At 37.5% G+C, this 26,032-nt stretch overlaps 1 long non-coding RNA gene across 1 annotated transcript in view; it reads left to right on the top strand.

The window, feature by feature from the left end:
- The window catches only part of LOC104677261, a 240,873-nt gene that overhangs the window by 155,687 nt on the left and 59,154 nt on the right, over window positions 1–26,032 (top strand). The window contains exon 2 of the long non-coding RNA XR_750021.2: window positions 5,878–5,982. This is a non-coding gene — a long non-coding RNA (uncharacterized LOC104677261). The remainder of the gene's footprint in view (window positions 1–5,877; window positions 5,983–26,032) is intronic.

The following is a 26,032-nucleotide window of genomic DNA, read 5'->3' as shown; positions in this document are numbered from 1 at the left end:
GGGAGCCCAACACAGCATAAAATAATATTGTTGTATTGAGGAGTAAGTAAAGCCATATATGAGCTAACTTAGCAGTCTGGGAATTGAAGTCCTTTGTCCTTCTTGAATAAAATACACTGCTAATGCAGTCCATACAAAATCGAGGTTCAAATTCTTTAAACTTATATTAGAACATGAGGATAAATGGGAAATGATCTGAGTGCATTAATTTCTAAGTTGATGTTTACAAGTTATTTTTCTACTTTCATGTTTTCTTACACAAAATCAATTTGATAACATAGTTTAATTGTATTGCAGAGTTTCAAATTTCCGAACCACATATCTCTTGCTTTTCGCATTTATATTCCATTGGTTTATGTACTCATTAACTGAGTAATTTGAATAACAAGTATGAATGAGACAACAGATTTGACAAAAATTCTTCTGTGATCACCAGTGAAACTTGTGGGGAACTTAAGCTGACAAGGAGCCTGTTGTTCCCTGGCATTCAGAAAACCAAAGCCACCAGAAGGGTACATTCCACAGAAGGGAATGGAGAACATCTGTTTTTTAAGCTAGTTAGTAATGAAAAGAAAAGATGATCTTCTACTATACATTTGTATTTCATTTGAACTTTACAACAGCCTCTTGAAGCAAGTAAAAAACAAGCTTATTATGAGGAAATTGAAAACTTACCTAAAAATACTCATAAGTGACAAAATTGGGAATAAAATCAAATTCTGTTTCCCTTTCACTATGCAGCATACTTTGTAAAATCTGAGGAAATGAGCTAAAAAATATTTAGGCCATTAGCTTCTCTTCAATAAGATCCATTGTCTCTAAATAAGTTATTTCATATATTTAAAAAAGAAAATGTTACATCAGAATAGGGAGGAAATCAAATGTCTCACTGGGTAATGAAAAAATACGCACATACATATACATACACATACCTGCAGACACACACACACACACATATAGGTACTGCTTGGTAAATGCTGCATTGTATGAAACCAGAATTCCTCTAGTGAGTGTAATGATAAAACTTCAGCACAGAACTCTTTACTGCAGATATATGACAGGCATTTTTTATTTTCCCTGATACGATTCACAGAAGTGAAGATATTGACTGCTTTTTCATTGTACCACCACAACTCTCAGAGAAAAGAGAACTTTCTAACGTGAGAGACATTTTGAGGATTTCCTATTTAGTTCCAAAATGTATATGACAAAGTCCATATGTACATTTTTTTGGTGTTTTGGACTTTTTAACAATTTCTTGAAGCTCAGGTTCCCCACTAAGAATAAAAATTAAATGCATAAAACACATTGGACTAGAATACAGTAGATTACATTGAAATATAGTAATCAAAATCTTAGAAAAAACACATTTGTGATTAAGCAATCTGTATACTTATTTATTAATAGATTAAGATCTAGTGAGAAGGCTGTTAACTATTTTTTTCAAGGTAATAGCAAGTGAAAATTATGACAAAAGCCATCTACAGTCACTGCAATATGATATGAAAATGTGTGGATACTATTTTTAAAAGTCATATAGTGCTTATTTTGTGATATGCTGCCTATATTCATATATAATGAGAAGAATAATTTCCATTAATGTTAGTGAAAATAAAGATATACTATTTGTCTCATATAAGTTCAGGGATCTCTTTAATTCTGCTTACAAAACATTACATTTCACAGAATGCAGAAGAATTCCTGCTACAGAATATTCTATGGCCCACATATCATCTTTTTCTTTTCTTTTTATTTATATTTTATGCTTTATGTATATTTTAGTTTTGGATTTTATATTTTATTTCCCTTCAAAGACTATAATCAATTAAAATATAAACATTGCACATTGTCAAAATTATATTCTGTTTAATATGATAGAGTTTGACTTGGAATTAGCTTTGCAGCAATAACACAAAACATTAAGAGAGTAAAAATGTTGAGAGAGAACTCCTACCATAAATTCCAGTTATAAAAATTGAAAGACAGTTATTCAAGAAAATAATATAGATATAAATCTAATGCTTAAATATTTGTAAATATGTTTTTTATTTCAAATAAATCCTTAATATTAAAATGTAAATATAGAGTACTCAACATTTTTATTATCTTTTAAATAAAGGAGTTCGAAAAGATTCAAGAACAGTGCCTGTGAATTAGGGGATATGTATATTTTTTAAGTCCTGAAGTACACCTAAACAGTGGAGTATTGAGAATTAAAACAGATAGAAAACAACAAAATCCCTTGCCCAAATGCTTTTGCAGCTTAATTTACACATTCATTGTTTCACAGGAAAATTCTGACTTCTGCCTTCAGATCCAAATTCAGATATGTATCACTGTCTTCTTGTATTTGTATTTAGATGTATGCTTAGGTGACATGCAAACAAAGCTGAGAGCTTTAGTGTGTAATCTAAGATGCATCCAAGCACTTACAGCTTTATAAGCACTACTTGATTCACTCAGACAAGTATACCAGGTATATAATTTCCACAGTGACTTGTGTTACGTAAGGAATTGGTGAGACCATAGATCAAACACTTATTTTCATTTAAAAAAAAATGCTAACACCTTCACATTCACATTTATTAGGAAGTTAATCTGACAAAGTGAGAAGGAAGTCCCACATCTTTATTAGATTTGAGTGAGCTGGGTGTCCCAGAGATGAGTGTTTCCTACCTCTGGCCTTCTACCAACAAGAGTACAAAGGAGCCTGGGGTCTGGTGCTCTGGGAAAAACCACTGCTTTAATTCCTTGAGTCCATTAAGAAAGCCTCATCATGGAATCCATTCTTGCTTATATCAGCCACTACTATTTGCCCCAAGTGCTTGTTCCTCGCAGATTATCTCTCAGATGGTTCAAATAAACCCGCCTCTGATCAAAATATTTTGAAGTTTGTCCCAGATACCACACACTTTCATTTTATCTTTTCCATTTTTTTCTAAATTATTCAATAACATCCAGCATATGCTCTATTTTCCATTTTTTTTCATTGTTTGTCTTCTGATTTTGGTCGTAAACTCTGCTAGATAAACCAATTTTGTTTGGCTTATGTACTTGTATGTCCCCCATATTTTGAGTAATGCCTGGCAGGTGGTACTTGATGAAAAAGTTGTTGATGGGTTAATCAATGACTAAAGGAGATATCTCCAAATAGGATATATCCTCCTCCCAGTTTACCTTAGCATCTCAAATCCCAGTATTGATGACCAGATTGATGCTTTCTTATGCCACCAGACACCCTCGATCTGCACATACTCTGTTATCCTCCTCAGTTTTCTGAACAATAAAGAGGAAAATGTTGCAGCTAGAAATTGTGAAATCATCTCTGTCTCCAGCTCTTGTTTCATTATCATTGCAGTCCTAGCCTCAAATATGAGTAGAACATTTCAAAAAGTTTCTGAAAAGTGTGCTTCCTTTCAGAAGATTTGGAATCCCTGACAGTGATGCTCTAACTTTCATTACTGGCATATCATTGTCATAGAAAGATATTCTAGTGTTACTTTTTTCACCCTTAACATGCGTTTTCTTCCTCTGGTTATCATTCTCTTGGTCGAAGCAGCATCAATGTTGATCTTTAAATAAAAACAGACTATCATATTCTCATGAGAAACTATGTAGGTGAATTCAAATTTATAGTCTAAAAACATCAATTTATTTCTTTCTTATGTTTTAGAAACAGTTCTTCAGAAATAACAAAGATTGAGATTTTCTTGACATCACTCTATCTTTAATATTTCCACTTACTCATAAACTAATTTCTCTATATGTAACTGGAATTCATTCAAGTGGTATGCTAATTTGACTTTATAACTAACTAAATTATTTCAAAGCAATACCAAATAGTGACCATCCCTCCTTTTCTAAAGGAGAGAAGGAACATTGTGGACCCCATGTTAATTACTGCACTAGACTCACTGTGCCAAGTGCTTGGGTATGAGCAAAAGTTACCTGTCATCCTCTCCCCTTCTTGTGTTCATCTGTCTTTCTGTGTTCTTTTTTTCCTTTCTCTCCATTTGGTGGCATGCTCATTTTTCAATCACTTTACCTTGGCATCACTAACAAACCTACTTTTTTTTTCTCCCACATCCAGGCTGTTCATCCAACACATTTCAAAATTCTGTTATTTCTTCCTGTTCCTGTCCTTAAAAGCTGTCACTTCCTCTCTGTTCTTGAAGCCAAAAACCTCATCCTAATATCTTTATCTACAGCAACATGTTCTCCTCTTCTACTCAAAATTTATTCTGTGGTTTATTTTATAAGCCACATAAATTAGCAAAATTCTTGTTTTCCATTCAAGGTGATTACCTATTTTACATTAAGTTTCTTCTGACTTGATAGAAGCTGAGTTATTTTTTATTCACCCTGGTGCTCTTTTTTCTGCGTGTTCACATGGAGACATGCCCACTTTGCCTCTCCACATTGTTTTCAATGCTAGACATGATTTGTTTATACTTCCTTTCATTCATATCTCTGAGTTGAGAAAATTCAAACCTTACACCTCTGAATCAATCAGGATAGGTTAGGAAGTGCTGTGGTGACAAGTAAGACCTGAATTGCAGAGGCTCACAGCAAAGGACAATTTTTACTCAACAGCATTCTCAGGTGTTGAGACCACTTCCTGTGTAGTAGTTCAATGGTGCCTTTACTTTAGGTCCAAGGTGGGCAGAGTAGTGTCTGGATAACATTACCGGTTTGTGGCAGAGGGACATGGAAAGTATGTACTGGCTCATTAAACTGCTTGGAACTGAAAAAGTCCAATTCTGTTCACATCTTGTGAAAGTTAGTCTCATGACAATTCTCCAGTTCAACAAGGGATATACATGTTACCTGCAGGTTTGCGGAAGTCCTGAGCACCAACCTGTTTGGTCAACAGTAATATAACCTTCCCTGCCTTCACAGTCACTGCCACCACCACCAAAATTTTGGTATGTATTTTGACCAAGAAAATTAAGTTAACCTGGAAATACGAAAGGTGTAGTCTATCATCTCTGCGAAATGAGATTGTCAATTTGAAGCAAGGCTTTGCCAAACTGTAAGTCTGTGTGGCAGAAGCAGGGCAAAACTCTATCTTGGAAATATGAGTTCCAGAAGGACAGATAAGAGTAATGACACGAGGCTGCTGCAGCTTCTTCAGTACAGTTGTATACACAGGCATTATTGTTAGGAAATTATTTTTCCTTCACATATAAGAGGCCGTAATATCGTATGTGAATGTCACCTGCTTAAAATAATAAGGAAATGAAAAGAATCAATTAGCAAATGCATTAGGCAGGGTACCATTGTGGGAGAAAATGACTGACTTCAGGACCCTTCTCAGAAATGCAAGAGAGAACTAATGTGAGATTCAAAGATTTGCCATTCACAATTGAATTTGAACACTATCTAGGTGAGATTCCTGATTTTAACTAAACACATAATACATTTGGATTTAATAACTGAATTCCAGTGCTACACTACCTTTTCCACTCTAGTTATTTAATATAAATTATAAAATAGGCCAAGGCAGGCAGTTTACCTTAGGTCAGGAGTTTGAGACCGCCTGACCAATATGGGGAAACCCTGTCTCTACTAAAAATACAAAAATTAGCCAGGTGTGGTGGCAGGCGTCTGTAATCCCAGCTACTCCCAATGCTGAGACAGGAGAATTGTTTGAATCTGAGAGGTGGAGGTTGCAGTGAACCGAGATGGTGCCATTGCAGTCCAGCCTGGGCAACAAGAGCAAAACTCCGACTCAGGAAAAAAAAAACAAAACAAAAGAAAAAGTTACAATTTTGTTTGAAGTCTACAAAACATTAAGTTTATTGAATATGTCAGTTGATTTTAAAAGTTTATTATTTTAGGAAATTATAATAATTCCAATTGTTTCTTTTGCATTAGATAATAATATCACCTGAACATAAAATATTAATGCCATAGATGATCTCAGAAATGATTTCCTACAGTGTCCCAACCTGTCCTGGAACATTTCTTATGTGTGCTTGGGTAAGTATTTTTTCCCTGCTTTACATTTCTATTAAGCAGCTTGAGCAGCTTGGTACGTCTCTTATTAACATATTATGTTACAAACACTTCTACTTTTTAGAAAAATCTTTCTTCCTGTTTACCTGAAGTCTATCTATATTTCCATAATGCCTAGTCTATTATCATGGTTCTGCTTACTGGAAAAAATAAAAGGCCATTTCATCTTTTATATAAAATAACTTCAAACATTTGCCAATAACTATGGCTTCTTTCTTACCTTTTCTTTCTCCTTTCTTTCCCTTTTCCAAAATAAATTACTTAGTATCTCTGATATGACAAAAATTACAGATCTTATAAGAGTCTGATAAAATTTACCAGGACCTTTTCATTCATTTAAAAAATATTCATTGCCTATGTATTCTATACTATCAAGAACTATACTGATCCATTGAGTATTCAAATGCAGTTTCTGCTCTTATGAAAGTTATAGCCTGTTTGGGAGGCAGATATTTAGAAAAAAAATACAAGTTAATATATAGTAACATAGTATGATGCATGTTCTGAAGGTAAATGACATGGTATATAGAACAGACTACCCTGGATGGGCATGTTACACTAGCACTTTTATTAACTTAGCCTCCCCATTTTATTTGCTCTCTTATATCCCAAGCAGCATTAGCTTTATTTGCAGTAGCATTAAAATTGTCACAAGTTTCTTGTCAATAATATGACTTTAGTATTAATAGCTTAAAAGCATATAAAGCATATAGAGAACTTTAAATTCTACCTTCCAATTTATATTTTGCCATAGTATCTAAAAAACCTAAGCAAACGAACAAAAAAAAAAAAACCACAATGTCCACAAGACAAAGAAACAAATGAAAACCGTGCAGGTTTTTCTGAATTTTCATGCATTTGTTTCGAATTATTTAGAGAGAACTTAAGTTACATTGTAAGCTTAGTTCTGATGGATTGTGGCAAGGGAATGAGCTGCTATTTAAGTTGAACCTGAAAATCTTTGGTAAGTGTCAGATTAGATCACAAGAGAAAATTGTTGTTTGTACCCCTTTGCTAGAGTTCAACAATAAGCCAGAGTGCCATGACTTGTTTTCATCCAGCCGAGAAGTAAAAGTCTCTTTTTATTCTTTTTACAACTTAGTAATCATTGAATTCTCAAGAAAGGCCTAAGGTAGAAAATGTATTGAACTAGATAGAACTTGGCAATTTAACGAAAACTCCTGCTCTTGTCCTGTAAAAATGAAAGAGATGATTGAAACTTAAGACATTAAGAGGTAAAACAAACTACATTCTCGAAATTATTTTTTGAAGGATCCAAGGAGTTCCGGTTTTCTCCTTTTTAAAGAAAAATTGTAGTTGTAACTTGCTAAAAGAAAATGAAATCTTTAAATTTCATTACAAAGGGGAAAAAACAGAATCTGATCTAGATAATTTATGTGTATACAAGATTCATTAGAAATAGTTTCATATAATTTTTCACTGACAAAAGCAAAAAAACAAATGTTTCCTGAATTGATACATTTTCAGATTAATAATATTATGAATCTAATTTATAATTTATGAAAAATTCTAAGGTATTAATATATACTGAAAGAACAGTAGTTTGATTTGACCAATTTTCTAACATCAGAAATAAACACTTCAAGTAAAACATTACAATAAAATATATATACTGCCAAATGAAAATTCATTTTCTTAATCTATAATATATATAGACAGAGATTACAAAACAGATGACAAGGAAATACAGTAACTATCTGTAAAACCAAATTTTTATTCACACCCTAGCATCATGCTGAAGCCCACTGAACACAAATGAAATACTTTTCCCTTGTGAATCTGTATTTCTCAAGTAAACTGAGGAGTCTGTGTATTATCGACTTCAGTCTGTGTACGTCTAAAGGGGGCCACTTTAGACGTACAAGTCAATTTTTAAGTGGCTTACAAGTCAATTTTTAAGATACCTAGGGCTTTGCCTTCTTTAACAGCCCTTTTGCTCAGAATGTTCCAAGCTGTCTGGGCTTGCCTTGCAATTGATCCTGGATTTGAAACTGACAACTGTGAACCAGCGAGAAAATGATGTGGCAAGAGTTGCCATGGCTGAAGAATATTCAAAGAAGGGTCTGCTTGGGCAGGTTGTACTTTATACTGGATCACAGACAAGAATGCAAATTCTTATCTCCTGAGACCCGTTAGGCCACAAAGACTTTGTAATTATATATATATGTATGTATGTATGTAAATATGTATATATCAAATTATAATTATATAATTATATATTATAATTATATAAATTGTAATTATGTAATTATATATATACTTATATATGTAAATATATATATATATATAAAACATTTGAAATGTTTTATATATATCTAACATATTTTTTTTTTCCAAAAAAGTTAATATAGTGCCTATACTTTTCTTAAAAATTAGTTTTTGAGGCAAGGTCTCCTTGTCACCCAGGCTGTAGCATGATCACGGCTCACTGCAGCCTCGATCTCCAAGGCTCAAGTGATCCTCCCATCTCAGCTTGCCAAATAGCTGAGACTACAGGCATGTGCCACCATGCCAGGCTAATTTTTTGTGTGTGTGATTTTTGTAGAGACAGGGTTTCACCATGTTTTCCAAGCTGGTCTCAAACTTCTAGGCTCAAGCAATCCTCCCTCCTAGGCCTCTCAAAGTGCTGGAATCACTGGCGTGCACCACCGTGTCCATCTCATACCAAATATTATGTAACACTTTGAATAAGTTCTGAGGCAGCACCTCATAATCAAATATATTAATATTTCTATATCCAAAAGATATGATAGTTGCATGAAGAGGAATAAATAGCAATTATAGAGCAATTTATTGCCATTAAGGTTCAGTTTGCAAATGAGTCAAATAATTTTGTTAAAAATTATATTTTGAAAACTGCATATATTTTGTTATTGTAGATAAGGTATTATAAGCCCATATTTACAAAATGTTTACTGTGTATCTAAGATGTTTCAGGGAACCTGGAAAAAGAATATGGAAGAGTAAGAAAGACAAGTTCAACCTTCTGGGTTCACACACATTTTAAGAACCCAGAGGTTTGGATTTACAAAGGAAAGGATTGTATTTTGGGCTTTCCATGTGGGAAGGTGTGAGTCCATCAGGAGCAGAGAATTTTCTCATGCAGTGTCTCCCACAGCACTGTAGAAGCACCAGTTGGCAATTACCTCACAACACTATAAATATTTTTATTTATACTGTCTCTCTCTCACTAGACTGTGCAATACTTAGAAGCAGGAATTATGTCTTACATTTATATTTGCTGCACCCAGTTCATTGCCTGGAATATGAAAAGCACTAAACATGTATTTAATAAATAAGTATAATAAAATGATTTCTGCTCAAATTTTGGGGTAATAAGTCAAATAACTTAATGATTCTTAATTTTATATGCTAGATTATACTAAATTTACTCCTCAACTAATCAGAGAATGTTTATGAAAATAATACAGATTCATAATACGCAGGCGTGGAAAGCAAATTCAAGTCCTGATACTGGTTTCCAGTACTGGATAGGTCTCTCATTGAAATCACATCAATGAAAGCTGGAAAAAAAAAAATCAGTATGTAAAAGACACAATACACTTGTCACAGGAATATTTTAAATTTGAAATACTGTGAACTTCATTTGAATAAATGAGGATTAATATCTGCTGAAAAATGGCATTTATTATTCCTGACTTCTGTTTTTCCTCAGCTGTTAAACAAAAGCCAAATAATGACAATCTCTGTGCTATAGCACTGTCAAATAATTTTAAGAATGAAGTCATTTCTTTTTTCTTTTTTTGGGATGGAGTTTCACTCTTGTTGCCCAGGCTGGAGTGCAATGGCACGATATCGGCTCACCGCAAACTCCGCCTCCCGGGTTCAAGCAATTCTCCTGCTTCAGCTTCCCGAGTAGCAGGAATTACAGGCATGCACCACTACGCCCAGCTAATTTTTCATATTTTTAGTAGAGACAGGGTTTCTCCATGTTGGTCAGGCTGATCTCAAGCTCCCGACCTCAGGTGATCTGCCCGCCTCGGCCTCCCCAAGTGCTGGGGTTACAGGCGTGAGCCACCATGCCTGGCCAAGAATGAAATCATTTCATGTCAATATTATTTAACAGAGGAGATCAGGAAAGGGAGTAAATAATAGGGGCTAATTTTTTTTTTTTTTTTTTTAGAAAGATGCTTTGAGGTATGTTGAGAGATTGGAAAGACCACTACAGAAAAAAGAACAATCTTTTAAAAGATTCAAGTTAGTCTTGTATAGAGGAGATGCAGTGATAACTAAATATACATAGATTTAAGAGGGTTAAACTGAAAGATCTTGACAAGGGAAAAGTACATTGCAGATGCCGAGGCATGATTATTAAGGGATAATAAATTTAGATCCATAAGTTGTGTTGCATTCTGATTTAATTTGTAAGATTTAATACGGAGATCATGGGTTTTATCCAGTAAAATGTGTTTTTAAACCTAAAATCCATAATTACATTCAAGGTGCAACAAATCGCACTGGACAGTCACCATGCCAACAAGGATTACTACATATCTTCAAATTTTGGAATTATAAGACGTATTTGCAGAATTTCAGCAAAATTAACTTTCTAGGAGAGGAAGGATGCCAGATCTGGCAAAACCAGAAACAATGAAAAAATTTAGAAGCTTCCTTTTTCAGGGAATGTGGGCCATCCAAATGCATGGGTGTTTTTGCTCAGAAGAATGGTGAGACTCAGGCAGACTCATGATATTCAGATTTCAGGAGATTTGGCTAACCACAGCAGACCTCTAGCTAGTGGAAATAGACAAAGTAACACAATAGGCCACAAGGTTTGAGAAGGGAGAACTAATGAAGAAAGACGTGTGGTCCCAGAGGCTACCTACCTTAAGGTGCTGCCTTTTGACTAATTTAGAGCAGGCTGTGAACAGGTAAGGACTAGAAAGTACTCCAGATAGGGCCACCATGACCTAAAGAATCAAATGACAACATCAGTGCTATCGTTAACACAGGACATACAGTCAGAATGAAAAACAAGCAAAAAAACACAAGGGCATATCTAGGAAGAAAGAAGAGTAAATTTAAATTGATAAGTACATTTTTATTTTTTTTCAGTTCTCAAGCTAAAACCTGATGGATTCACCTTTATGTATCTTTTTGGTGGCATGTTTTTTCACGTTTTCATTTAAGTTGCTGCATCTACCCCAGAAGCTCCTTGATCTATCTTTAAGAATTTTCAACTGAGAAGTTTTTCAACCATACTGTGGGTATCATTGTTTTTGTGTGTGGAGGCAAGGGGTATTTCTGTACTAATAACTTTTTTCCCCTTAAAACTAGGGTTGTTTTTAATTTCTCACCTTCCCCTGGCCACTGAGAGAGAAAACTGATATTTAACAATGTGAACAGTTTGGAACTATGGAGCCATAGAGCATATGTGTTATCAGTTGCTTAGGAAAATATTTGATAGACGTTAAAATACAAATTTCACACAACCAACAGAAAAAAGAAGTCAGCAAGAAACATAGCTGAGAAATCAAGACTAGGATGACCTTCCTGCCTTACCTCCATGTATACAAATTATCTGTCTTGCTCATTCCCATGTAAAGAAAGCATTTGAGAGGAACAGAATTACAAGCATACTTTATTTTATTGCTGTTAGCTTTATTGCGCTTTGCAGATAATGTGATGTTTTAAATTGAAGGTTTGTGGCAAACCTGGATCAAGCAAATCTACTTGTGCCATTTATCCAACAGCATGTTCTTCATGTTTTTGTGTCACATTTTGATAAGTCTCACAAAACTCAAACTTCTCCATTATTATTATATCTGTTATGCTTATCTGTGATCAGTGATCTTTCATGTTACTATTGTAATAGTTTTGGGGTATCAACAAACTGCGCCCAAATAAGATGTCAAACTAATAGATAAATGCGTGTTGTATGTGTTCTAACTGCTCCACCAACTAACTGCACCCCCTGCCGTGTTTCTCTCTCCTCTCTCTCCTCTCTCCCCTCTCCCCTCTCTCTCCTCTCTCTCTCTCTCCTCTCTCCTCTCCTCTCTCTCCCCTTTCTCCCCCACCTCCCCCTCCCTCTCTCCCCTTTCTCCCCCACCTCCCCCTCCCTCTCTCCCCTTTCTCCCCCACCTCCCCCTCCCTCTCTCCCCCTGTTTCTCCCCCACCTCCCCTCCCTCTCTCCCCCTGTTTCTCCCCCCTCCCCCCTCTTTCCCCCGTCTTCCCCCTCTGTCTTTCCCCTCTCTCTCACCTGTCTTCCCCATCTCTCCCCCTTCTGTCTTCCCCCCCTCTCCCCCTTCTGTCTTCCCCCTCTCTCCTCCCTCTCTGCCCCCTCCCTCTCCCCCGTTCCCCCCTCCCCCCTTCCCTCCTTCCCCCCTCTCCCCCTTCCCCCTTTCCCCCCTCTCCCCCTTCCCCCTTTCCCCCCTTCCCCCTCTCCCCCCTCTCCCCCCTTCCCCCCTCCCCCTTCCCTCCTCTCTCCCCTTCCCCCATCTACCCCTTCCCTCCTCCCTACCCCTTCTCTCCCCCTCCTCCCCCTCTCCCCCCTCTCCCCCCTCTCATCTCTCTCCCCTCTCCCCTCTCCCCCCATTTCTATCCTCTCTCCCCCCTCTCTCTCTCCCCCTTTCTCCCCCCCTTTCTCCCCCCTACTCCCCCCTCTCTCCCCCCTCTCTCCCCCCCTCCCCCTCTCTCCCCCTCTCTCTCCCCCCTCCCCCTCTCTCCCCCCTCTCTCCCCCTCTCTCCCCCCTTCTCTCCCCCCTTCTCTCCCCCCTTCTCTCCCCCCTTCTCTCCCCCTTCTCTCCCCCTTCTCTCCCCCTTCTCTCCCCCTTCTCTCCCCCCCTTCTCTCCCCCCCTTCTCTCCCCCCTTCTCTCCCCCCTTCTCTCCCCCCTCCCCCTCTCTCCCCCTCTTTCTCCCCCTCTCTCCCCCTCTTTCTCCCCCTCTCTCCCCCCTTTCTCCCCCCTCTCCCCCTCTTTCTCCCCCCCTCTCCCCCTCTTTCTTCCCCCCTCTCTCGCCCCTCTTTCTCCCCCCCCTCCCCCTCTTTTTTCCCCCCTTTTCTCCCCCCTCTTCCCCCCTCCCCCCTCTCTCCCCCTCTCCCCCCTCTCTCCCCCCTCTCTCCCCCCTCTCTCCCCTGTCTTACCCGTCTTTCCCCTCTCTCTTCCCGTCTTCCCCTGTCTCTCCCCCTTCGCTCCCCCTTCTCTCCCCCTTCTCTCCCCCTCCTCTCCCCTCTCTTCCCCCTCTTCCCCCCTCTCCCCCCCTCTCCCCCTTCCCCCTTCCCCCCTCTCCCCCTTCCTCTTCCTCTCTCCCTCCCTCCCCCTCTCCCCCCTCTCCCCCTCTCCCCCTCCCCTCCCCCCTCTCCCCCTCTCCCCCCTCTCCCCCTCTTCCCCTCCCCTCCCCCCTCTCCCCCTCTCCCTCCCCTCCCCCCTCTCCCCTCTCCCCCCTCTCCCCTCTCCCCCTCCTTCCCCCCCTCCCCCTCCCTCCCTCCCCCCCTCCCCCTCCCCCTCCCTCCCCCTTTCCCCCTCCCCCCTCGCTCCCCCCTCCCTCCCCTCGCCTCTTCTCTTCTCTCCTCTCCTCTTCTCTTCTCTCCTCTCCTCTTCTCTTCTCTCCTCTCCTCTCCCCGCTCCTCTCCTCCTCTCCTCCTCTCCTCTCTTCTTTCTGTCTCTCTCTCTGCCTGTCTCTGCTCAGGCCTCCCTACTCCCTGAAACACAACAATATTAAAATTAGGCCAATTATAACCTTACAGTAGCCTCTAAGTGTTCAGGTGAAAGGAAGAGTTGGACATCTTTCACTTCTGTGACTTTAAATCAAAAATTAGAAATGATTAAGCTTACTGTGGTAGGCATATTGAAAGCTGTCATAGGCTGAACACTAGGCCTCTTGTGCCAAACAATTGCCAAATTGTGAATACCAAGGTAAAAAATTCTTGAAGTAAATTAAAATTGATACTCCAGTGGACACATGAACAAAGAGAAAGTAAAACAGGCTTATTTATTTATGGAGAAAGTTGCAGTAGTCTGGATAGAGGATAAGATGAAATCAACATTCCTTTAGCCAAAGCCAAGGCCTAATTGGACAAATTCCTACCTGTCTTTAATTCCATGGAGACTGAGAGAGATGAGGAAGCTGAAAAAGAAAAGTTAGGAGATAGCAGAGGTTGGTTCAGGAGGTTTCAGTAAAGAAGCTGTTTCTATAATGTGCAATTACAAGGTGAAGCTGCAAGTGCTGTTGTAGAAGCTGCAGCAGGTTATCTTAGGAGGTCTAGTTAAGATCATTGATGAAGGCAGTTAACACCACACGACAGATTTCTACTGTTGATGTCGCAGCCTTCTATAGGAAGAAGATGCCATCTAGGACCTTCATAGTTAGAGAAGAGAAGTCAATGCCTGGCTTCAAAGCTCTAAAGGACAGACTGATTCTCGTATTAGGGGCTAATGCAGTGGGTGACTTTAAGTGGAAGCAAATGCTCATTAACTATTCTGAAAATCCTTGGGCCTTTGCAATTTATGCTAAATCTATTCTGCCTATGCACTATAAATGGCACAACGAAGACTGAATGACAGGACATCTGTTTATACCATGGTTTACTGAATATTTTAAGCCTACTGTTGAAACCTACAGTTCAAAAAATGTCTTTTCATTTCAAAATATTAGTTGTCATTGGCAATGCACTTGGTTAACCAAGAGCTCTGACGGAGAGCAAGGAGATTCATGCTGTTTTCATGCCTGCAAACATAACATTCTCCCCCCATAGATCAAGGATTAGTTGTGATTTTCAAGTCTCCCTATTTAAGAAATACATTTTGTAAGGCTATAGCTTCTATAGATAGTGATTCTTCTGATGGATCTGGGCAAAGTGAACTGAAAGCCGTCTGGAAAGAACTCACTATTCCAGATGTGATTAAGAACATTCGCGATTCTGGTCAGGAGATCGAGACCATCCTGGCTAACACAGTGAAACCCCGTCTCTACTAAAAATGCAAAAAAATTAGCCGGACGTGGTGGCGGGTGCCTGTAGTCCCAGCTACTCGGGAGGCTGAGGTAGGAGAGTGGTGTGAACCCGGGAGGCAGAGCTTGAGGCAGAGCTTGCAGTGAGCTGAGATTTTGCCACTGCACTCCAGCCTGGGCAACAGAGCAAGTCTCCATCTCAAAAACAAACAAACAAAAACAAAACAAAACAAATTCGTGATTCATGGGGGGAGGTCAAAGTAAAATGGACAGAAATTTGGAAGAAGTGTAATTCAACACTCTTGGATGACTTTGAGGGATTCAAGCCTTCGGTGGAGGAAATGACTGCAGATGTGGTGGAAATAGCGAGAACTAGAATTATAAGTGGAGACTGAAAATGCTACTGTGTTGCTGCAATCTCATGATAAAGTTAGAATGGATGAGAAGTTGTCTTTTATGGATGAACAAAGAAAGTGGTTTATTGAGATGAAATTGTAACTACTGGTGACAACGCCGTGAACATTGATGGAATGACAAATAATTTAGAATATTACATAATCTTAGTTGATAAAACAGCAGCAGAGTTTGAGAGGATTAACTCCAGTTTTGAACGAAGTTGTACTGTGGGTAAAATGCTATTAAACAACGTGGCATTCCACAGGGAAATCTTTAGTGAAAGAAAGAACCAATCAATGAGGCAAACTTCATGATTGTATCATTTAAAAAATTTTCCACAGCTTCTCCAACCTTCAACTACCATGCTGATCAATTAGCAACCATCAACACTGAGCCAAGTCCCTCCACCAGCAAAAAGATTATGACTCTCTGAAGGCTCAGATGATTGTTATCTTTTTAGCAATAAGGTTTTTTTCTAAATTAAGATACGTACAGTTTTTTGACATAATGCTGTTGCACACAATGTACTGGAGTATTTTGTAAACATAACTTTTACAGGCACTGGAAAACCAAAAAGTTTGTGTGACTCACTTTATTGCAATATGGCTTTATTGCAGAAGTTTGGAACAGAACCCACAATATCTTCAAGGTATGCCTGCACTAAAAACACCTGAGAATCAGTATTGAGAGAACAAGTGTGCCCTCGGGAATCCATCAAAAGTAGCTTAATAGAGCAACAACATTTTTACATTAGTTATAAAATATCTACATTCTTTAAGTACAAGTATTCCTGGAAATATCTTTGGTACCTTCCTACCTCCATTAGAATATATATCATCACTATAATAAAAAAATCCGTTTATTTTTTTTCCATTTTTTTCAATATTAAATTTTGTGTGAAAAATAGCATAGAACATTGGGAGACCTTTATAAAGTTATGTGATAGCTGCTACATCATTCAGCTGCGTCCACAGGGTAGAGATAAGGGCTAACCCTGATAAAATTAAGTGAAATTGCTTCTGTCACCACTCCACATGGTTCTTTGCTTCTGTCTCTTATTAACTGTTTTTGCAGTAACTAATTAGCAAGCTGACCATAAAATGCCTTATGATGACTGAAATCTCCTTGTTCTTCACACAGGGTTATTCGACCCCTAACTGTCTGGTATCCTAAAATCTTCTTTCTATCTCTGTCTGGCTAAATTTGATAATTTCTTGAGGGAAGAATAAGAGTAGATTAGACACATTTCTTTATTTTATTGGTGCTTATTTTGTGCTAGAAATCTGTGTAGTGACAATCTTATTGTCACAAATATTATTGACTATGGGATTTTTTCATAGTTGCCATGTCACTTTTGCCTCATTTAACTTGAGATTTATGAAATGTTTACCCACCGATCTAGTGGATATTTACACTAACAGAAAAAATGCTGAGAGGCAAACAAAGTAGAATTAATACTCTTATTAGTGATTGTTACTGGGACTCGTGGTCTTCATGAAGATTCATAAGTACTCTAAATTCAATAACTATTTCATACCTAATATGAAGATAATGCACACATAATAACTTTAATATGATTTTTTTCCTCAAAGACATTTAAATATAGAAGAGAGGAAATTATACATGCATGATAATAACACAAGATCTAGCAGTGTAACAAAATTAATTTCTCCCTTAATGTTCAGTCTTGTCATAATACTCATTAATGTTAACACACACACACACACAAAACTCTCTGAAGATCTCTGAGGGAATTAGGAATTCTGATTAACCCTAAAAGAAAATCTGCCAAGATAGTCTTAGCATGTGAAAATGTCATTTTAAAAGACATTATTCATTATGCTCTGGCATAGGTACTGGGGAAGAAAAAAAAAAAAAAAGGCTACCTAAAATGGTGATAGTTACATATGAAATAGTATACACAAAGAAACTTTAATGAAATGGGGTTTCACAATGCTGACCAGTCTAGCCCTGAATTCCTGGGCTCAAGCAATCGCCCCACTGCTTCCTAAGTAGCTGGGATTAAAGACATGCATCATGTTTGGCTAGATTTTTCTAAAACAATTTGGAAGACTTCTAAAATTTTCAGCTTGCAGAAAGACTGAGCTAGAAAGAATACTGTTGACATCCTGATGATAATAAAATAGCTGAACAAACTGCAAATTAACTGTTCCTTTGAAGCTATTAGAGACCTGAAATTACAGAGCAACCAAGTAATCTGAAATCTGGGGAAGGAGATGTCCAAGATATTACTTACTTGGGGCTGATTTGTAGAGAGAACACTAGTAAACACTCTCACTTGAGAACCCTAGTGGAAATCCACTGCAGCTCATGAAAAGGATCTACCCTTGAGATAGGGGCACTCATGCTTTATCTAGTTGTGAGTGGGAAGGTTTGGTAGTCTTGCCTAAATGCAGAGGTTTCCATATTGTAGGTCCTAATGGAAAGGGGAAATCAGAATAATGTAAAATGTTAAATATGGTGTAGGTGAAATTAACCAGATAAAAATCAAAACAGGCAGGAGTTTGAATTTTTGTGATAAAGCAGCCAGAATGAGCAAAGACATGGAAACAAGCCAATTGGGCTTATTACTTATTAGTTAGGATTTTAATAGGCCTGCAACAGAATATATTTGGTGAGATACAATTATAGATAGGGAACCTAAGAACAACAACAGGGAAAATTCTGGCATGTTAGGGTAAATTGGATTACATTATTCTTGAATACTGGCAAATAGACATTCTAGGAAATGCAAAGGCTGATTAACTTGGAACTGACATAGAGATCACAGATACGAGTCTGGAATTAGGTGCGAGATTGAGTATTTATTAGCTCTAAACCTATTGGAAAATACGGTAGTGGGAGAACTTACTATGAAAATAAATATAATCTAGGTATACCATTCAGCTCCAGGGATAGTGAGGCAGCAAGGAGAAATATACAGTCTACTAGGGCATGATACAATCTTTAAAACACATTTATCAAATTACAAAAGAAATCTGGGCCCTATGAACATGTAAGCAAGTCAAACAATTTATCAATCAGATAGGAAGGTCATCTATTTATTCTATTTTAGATAATTTTGGACCCAAAGCCTTTGTGAGAAGAAAAAAATCAGCAAATGTGAGTCACATTTCATGACAAGGAAACTATTAATTTTCTAGGCTCCTATAACAAATTATCATATATGGGGAGTAAACTTAACAGAAATTTATTGTCTCACACATTTGGAGGTTAGCAGCTGGAATTCAAGGCATATGTTAGGGCAATGTTCTCTCTGAAGCCTTTAGGTCAGTTATTTCCTTATCTTTTCCAGCATCTCATTGCCTAGGCATTGCTTTGCTATGGGACCATCACTCCAATCTCTTCCCCTGTCTTCACACCTTCTCTCTGTGTCTGAATGTCTCTGTCTTCACATGGGATTCCTCCTGTGATGTGTCTAAATTTCCCTTTTCTCATAAGAACTCAGTCACATTAGATTAAGGTCCACCCTAATGACCTCATTTTAACTTGATTAAATCTGTAAACTCTATTCCCAAATATAGTCTCATTCCAGGTACTAGGGATTAAAACCAACATATCTCTTATTTTTTAAGGGGGAGAGGCACAATTTCAACCACAACAGCTAGAAACAATAGAGAAAATTTATTTACAATTCTTATATTATTAGGAGAGGCAATAATAACTAACAAAAGGCAGCATAACACTAGCTAGTGTGTTCTTAGCCTTCAGTGTGTCCTAATTACTGTCCTAAGCAATCAAGAAAACTATTAGTTTAGTTAACCCTTACAGAAACCACCCGAAGTAGGTACTGTTTTTTTTTTTTTTTTTTTTTTTTTCCCCTAAGACCTCATAGATGATGAGTGGTAGAGCCTAGGTCTTCACCTATAGGCAACATGATTGTGTTCTTAGAGTAAGCAGGTGATTTAGTCACATGAGATTATAGAAAACAAAGTTCGTGAGATTTGTGGTATTAGCTAAATCAGTAATAGTTAGAAACTAAGAGCCATATCCATGTGATACCTTTTCATTAGAGTATCAGAAAACATGTTCTTATATTTGGAAGAATAACTCAGATATCCACAGTGAGACACCTAAGGAAATTGAAAAGAGACAGGATATGGAAAGAAAGATCTCTCATGAGATTAGCTAAAGGCTTTTAAAAGGCTTTGTTGCCCATAATGTTTATGCCAGCTTGATGTAGCTAGGAAAATTATCACTGCAAATAGTTACATTATCAAGGAAAATTATTGCATAAAACATAATAAAATACAAAGGCAAACATCTGGAAGAGGACATGGAGAAATAGAATTCAGAAGAGTAGATTAGAAATCAGGATTGTATCATGGAAAAAATTGTATTAGAATTTTTACAAAATTCTATGCACAGAGATAATAAATTGATGAGGGCAGAGAAAGGAATTCTGTATTGAGAACTGGTTGTTAAGCTTTCATAGGTCAGAAGATGTGGAATCATCACGGAAAAAGAAATTTTGTGTTTGCTGCAGATGGAAATCAAGCTGACTAAGAATGTTGATGATCAAGGGGGAGGAGAAATGGTACAGTAGCTTGTTGACACAGTACTTTGGAGAAAACCTTGTGAGTGTTTTACTAAAGAACACTAGTGTAAAATAACTACTGCTATGAATAGAGAGCCATATAATTGATTTTTCTTCATTTTCCAATTTGTAAGCATTTGGAAAGATCCAGTGATTGATTAGAAGAGGTTGAAAGCATAATAGGGTCCACTTCTATTATAAATGAAAGGTTTGCTTGATCTTTTTATGCAAACTCAAAAGCTAAATATATGGATGTTCAGGTGTCAGCTAGAGGAAAATGCTTAATTCTCTTGAATAAGTGGTCCAAACTCTTTGATATCACTTTGTTTTCCTGGATAACATGCTGAGCAGCCTGAGTGAATGTTACTTGGTTTGAAACACAAAATGTGTTCCTGAAAAAAGTTAATAAGGAAAGACAATGTAATAGTTTCATTCAATTAAGCTTTATTGAAAACAACCAAGAAGCTGAAAATTAAATGATGCTTTGCTAAATTAATTTTTTATGAAATAAATGATTAATTTGGGATGACAAATTATTTAATTGTGATGTGATGCAAAGTATTTATTTATGTAATACTACTGTGATTACAGCAGTCATGAAGACCAAGAGCCAATCCAACACACTTTTTTGTAGGCACGCCTAACTAATTTTAGTAGAATCAGGCAGAAAAACAGACATGCAGAATAAAACAGATTTCACCATAATCTCTGCACCCTTGTGCTGTCCATGGTCCTGGGAGAAAGACATCTCCTGCTGGGAGTTATGAATGAATATAAGCCTGTTTTGTTATTCAGAGAAGCTACGTCTGCTTGGAACTTTACACAACAGTATCACTTCATGGGGTTGTGTATCTTTGAACCGTAATTCATTACATTTTATAATCTCAGCTCTTTTAGTATTGCCATTCTTGGTACCTACACTTATTTTTTCAGTGCGTTTTTCAGAGTGTTCTCTTATTTTCTAATTGTGGCTGAAATAACATTTTCAAGCACGCCGTGCAGAGTTGTGTTGTTCCTTACACATCACACTGCATTCTTCCAGGAATTATATTTTCTTGAAAATGAAAGAATGAGAAAACAATTTTATCTTTTATTTTTCTCCCACACGTATCTTTTCCCTCAGAAATGAATTTCAATATCTTTCCGAAGAAGCCTGGGTTTTAATTATTTTCTCAGAGCCTGACAATTCAAATTTCCCAGATGATAAATTAAATGTGTAATGCTTGATTATATATCACATTTCATTTTATGCAACTGGATAATACCTACGTGAAAGTTATTCCCTGGAAACAGACCAATAAAGTACCATTCAGTACACTGCTGATTCAATACACAAAATAGTACTTCAGTATTCAGAAACAGTTAACAAAACATCATAAACTATGTAACTTACTTTGTGGAGATATTTTCATAATACCAATTTCTTCATAGTTTGCAAAGCAATTGCAAAAGTGTTATTTTGTACTCATGAAAAACCCAAGAGATATCTATTGCTGTCTCCATTTTATAAAAAAAATAAAAAAGATATTACAACGGGAAGATTTTGTTTTGCTAAAGTACCCTTGGCTGTTAAGTGGCAGGGCTGAGCATTTTACACTGACCCTCTGACAATAAGTTTAAGGCTAGTTTCTATAGTACAGCTTCCTGTAGTTTTGTACATATGAGGCTATTTAAGTCCTCTTCTGAGAAAAGAAAATATTCTCAGTGTAAGATATTAAACTAGCAGCTTTTAGTGCTTAATCTGGAAAATGCAAAGCAGAACTACCTTAAAGTGTTTGAAATTCACAAATTCTATAAAATAGTGATTGAATGAAAATATATGTAATCATAAACGGTATAAACTATTTTTTTTTTTGTCTAGGGCTTTTGAAAAAATATGATTGTTGGTTAACAGAACAAGTATTTCTCTAGCACTACAGCAGACGTTTTCTTTCTAGTGACATGCATGAGTGGGTGGTGAGTATTTCAGATCAGAACATTGAGTTCTTGTGAACAGACAAAGAATATATAATGACTGGATTTACTCTCTCTCTCTCTCTCTCTGCTAAGCTTGGACATCACACAGACTTTTAGAAGTAAACGCCAATCCTTCTTTAAAAGGAAAACAAGAAAGCAATCCTAGATAAACCTTGGCTACAGATAACCTCTACAAAATATCATTTCTTTATGCTTTTTTTAAAGAATAATTCCAAAATGCTTAATCAGACAAGTATTAAATTTTATTTTCTCCTTTGTGAGCATTGGATAAAATGAAAATGTGTTTTGGTTATAATTAAATACATATGTCAAGTGCTAAGGAGATATTTCTTCTCTTGTATTCTACTTAAGAAAAATGCAGGTACGATTTTGGAAAAGGATGTCTAGTAAGTCAAGAATAGTTTTTCATTTTCATGGGAGGTTAGGTTCAATAAAGAAGCAAAGAGAGACATAGGTTCGTTTTTTACTCTTGTATGAGTAACATACAAAACAAGAATTTACATTGAGGCCACATGTTTTTTGGGCAAATAAGACATATCCTTCTTTCCTTCTTTCTTTCTTTCTTTTTTTTTTTTTTTTTTTTTTTTTTTTTTTAAGGTGGAGTTTCTCTCTTGTTGCCCAAGCTGGAGTGCAGGGACACGATCTTGGCTCACTGCAACCTCTGCCACCCGGGTTCAAGTGATTCTTCTGCCTCAGCCTCTCAAGTAGCTGGGGCTATAGGCACTTGCCACCAGGTCCAGCTATTTTTTTTTTTTTTTTTTTTTTTTTTTTTGTATTTTTAGTGGAAACGGGATTTCACCATGTTTGCCAGACTGATCTCGAATTGCTGACCTCAGAAGACCTGCCCGCCTCTGGGATTACAGGTGTGAGCCACTGCGCCCAACCTTCTTTATTTGTTTTTGTTTTTGTTTTAACATAACTCTTCACATTTCAGAGAAGTGAAAGCAATATTTTACTTCAGGTTTATAGAATTTGGAGTTGTCATCTTCTTGGCAGAAAAACTGAGTAATCTGCTTGTAATGTTTGTGTACTACATATTATACATGTGAATATGCACAATTTACTCACATTTACTGTGCATCAGGCATCAGTTTCCCCTTCTGAAAAGAATAAAAAAGCAAAAATGAAGAATTAACTTGATAATTCATTGAAAATATTAAGTTTTTTGGTTATTTCTGGTAATTACAGAGAGTGTTCCAGGCTAAGGAAATAAATGCTAAGTAATGAACATTGTTTTTTTTTTTTTTTTTTCTTTTTTTTCCCCCCTTTTAAAATGTAAAAGGGGACTAGAAGAAATACATGTTCAGTATTAGATAAAAGATTTTCAAAAACTATATCTGTCATCCTTAGCTCCTCACTTACTCCAAGTTTATGTAGAAAAGACTAGAGATTCAGTCGATTTGAGAAGGGGGATGCCTTTGACTTGAAAAAGACTTGTCAGTGTCCTCTGCATTTTACATCTCTTTGCTGTCTCCAAGAGCAAGGGATTTTTTTTTCTTATTTCAAGATGAGCTCAGGAAGTTTCACGAGATTTGATGAGATAGGGAAGGCTGGTCTATACAGAGACGAGACTGACATCAATTGTTGCTCCAACAAGATGCTTTCTTAGCTGAAAATCTTGGCTTGTTCTGTGTTGCTATTGGAGATGTGTGCCGAAATGGATTTTAGGCTCATGGAGCCTGCCCTTCTGAAGAGTTTGATCAATGCAAACACAGACTCACATCTTTTGTCTGGGAAAGTCTCAAGGTACTAGACTGGCTTGGCTGAATTCACCTGCAGTGACAGAGCAAAGGTAATATTGCAGCGAGAATTCTGTGCCTCTAGAGATGAAACTAAAGCTGTGTCTCCAGTGGTCAACTCGAAGGGACATCCCCTTTGCAAGGAGATGGCAATGTTGGAGGTCTCCTCTGCAGAGTAAATTGCCTTTAAAAGATCCCCAGTGCACTCTCATGAAAGAATAAAAATAACATTTGAGTATATTTGCCATTGAGAGTATACCAATGCTAGATTACAAATACACCAGCCAGGACTGAGTATGGTGCCTCATGCCTGTAATCCCAGCACTTTGGGATGCCAAGCTGGGCAGATCACTTAAAGTCAGGGGTTTGAGACCAGTCTGGCCAACATGGCAAAATTCCATCTCTAGAAAAAATAAATATTTGCTAGGCATGGTAGGGTGTGCCTGTAATCTCTGCTACTAGGAAGGCTGAGGCATGAGAATCGCTTGAACTCCACGAGTTGGAGGTTGCATTGAGCCAAAATCTGCCCACTGCACCCCAGTCTGGGTGACAGAGTGAGGTTCCCTCTTAAAAACAAAATCAACAACAAAACACCAGCCACCAGGTAGTACCTTCCCCAGCCCATTGTCACACTTGCCTCTCTATTCCATCCCCAGAGGAGCCAGAGGCAGCCCAATCTAGCAAGGAGAAGCAGTGGATGCCTCAGGAAGGGATACCATACCTTTTCCTACTGCTCTTTGGAATTTTCAGACCAGAGTCCAGTCAGAAGATGTGCTTAAAATGAATGATAGCTATAATATTGATATTAATGTTAGCTGGACTTCTTTAATACATGAAAATGAGCTTTCTAATATCTGAAAGTAAGCAAGAATAATTTTGCATATGAACATAGTATCCAGGGGCAAGAAGGCAAGATCTAACAGAGATTACTTAAAGAAAGAGGTAAGAAAGGAATATAGTTTTTATACATTGTACAGCACTGAGTTCAGCTTTGTAAAAATATCAGTACTGCCTTACCAATTACACTTTCAAAAAATTACTCAAAGTATTACTCAAATATGTCTTTGATCCTCATTGAGTTCATATTAGTCCAAACCACTGACTTGGCTCGCTTAAATGATTGTACCAGTTCCTGATTTGATCCAACCATGGTCTGAAAATTTAGAGCAGCAGGAAGACAGTGTGATATCCCTTCCTGAGGCACCCACTGCTTCTCATTAGATTGCGCTGCCTCTGGCCCCTCTGGGGATGGGCAATAGGAAGGGAGGTGAGGCAGTGGGCTAGGGGAGGTATTACCTAGCTGGTATATTTGTAATCTAACATTGGTATACTCTCGAAGGCACATAGACTCATGTGCTTTGATATTATTTCATGGGAGTGCACTGAGCATCTTTTAAAGGCAATTTCTCTACAGAGGAGACCTCCAACATTGCTATTTCCTTGCAAATGGGATTTACCTTCAAGTTGACCACTGGAGACAGAGCTTTGGTTTTATCCCTAGAGGCACAGAAACTCAGCACAACCTCTCCCTGCAACATTCCCTTTGCTCTGCCACTGCAGGTGATTCCAGCCACTCCTATTGTTTTTCCTCCCCTATTTAACTCTACAGAGCAAGAAAAGTGATTTTCTCAGAAAATAATTTAGGTCACATGTAACTTCTTTGCTTAAACATTTCAATGGCTCCATATTACATTTACTACAAAATCTAGACTGACTTGGCCCACATGATCAATTCTTCACATGTTTCTCTTCCTCCTCCTCTGTAAGCAACCTCCCCATTTATTACCTGTGCTTCAGACTCCCTAAACTCCTGTGATCATATTCCGGCTATTGGTAAGCTCTTTCTTGCATATGATTCCCAGTGTCTCTTCTCTCCATCTCTGCAGGTAGCCAAATTATCCAAGTCTACATTCCCTCTTCAAAGAAGACTTCCTTGACCTTCCTACATAAATGAAGTTTCCTATGCATTACTTCATCTCAGCTAATTATTTTCTTCTTAACAGTAGTTGTTTGTGACTCCTCACCCTATTATCAAAAATATTAATTGTATGCTTAGGTTTTTTTTGCTTTTTTTTTTTTTGGTGTTAAAAACAGTGACTCTGCACTTCAAACAGTGTCTGCACATGGTAGATGTTCAATGGAATGAACTCTCATGTTACTATCATTATCTTTTGGAGGCCTACAAAGAGCTGTGAAATGAAGACATACATAAAAAAAAACTTAACTACTTACTATTTATGCCATTATTAACTTGACCTTTTTTTTTGTCAATAAGATCTAGGTTTAAAAATTGTGCTCTGTGTGAATTTCAGCACATTTAACTAAAATCTTGGCCTTTTATTTGTTAAATAATAATATAGTAATACTTGGCCAAACAATCTATTCAATAAAACACAATATTTAAAGAGCCTAAGA

Source organism: Rhinopithecus roxellana, chromosome 18 (assembly GCF_007565055.1).
Source record: "Rhinopithecus roxellana isolate Shanxi Qingling chromosome 18, ASM756505v1, whole genome shotgun sequence".
In the NCBI taxonomy this organism is placed as follows: Eukaryota; Metazoa; Chordata; class Mammalia; order Primates; family Cercopithecidae; genus Rhinopithecus; species Rhinopithecus roxellana.
The sequence above is the reverse complement of the archived record's forward strand: the minus strand, read 5'-3'. Positions and strand labels throughout refer to the sequence as shown.